A 447-nucleotide genomic window follows, 5' to 3' on the forward strand; every position below is an offset into this window, starting at 1 on the left:
CGTTTTATTAAATTAAACGCGGTCAACAGGTGTGTAAACGATAGAAACAGGAGAAAGAAATTGTTAGATAGCGAAGAGAATTGATTTCAAATGTTAGAATGGGATAATTGAAAATTAAGTATGAATGACAGAGAGTATGAATGTGAGGGACACTTTTGTGTTTTTCTTATCTTCTTCCTTTTTTCTATTTCTATTATCTCTCCTCTTTCTTGTCCGTCGAAGGTGTACAGTGTTTTTTGTAGATAAGAAGAGAGATTAGAAAAACTGAATCCCACGATTCCCGCATCCTTTGATCAACGTGTCATTGGTTAATTATTTTTTCGTGGGCTTCGATAAGCCGGCGCATTCCATGAATGAGTAATGATAGAAGCATTATTACAATGGTTATTATTATTATTATTATTATTATTATTATTATTATTATTATTATTAATTATTATTATTATT

The sequence above is a fragment of the Apis dorsata genome, unplaced genomic scaffold (genome assembly GCF_000469605.1).
Source record: "Apis dorsata unplaced genomic scaffold, Apis dorsata 1.3 scaffold_99, whole genome shotgun sequence".
Classification (NCBI taxonomy): Eukaryota; Metazoa; Arthropoda; class Insecta; order Hymenoptera; family Apidae; genus Apis; species Apis dorsata.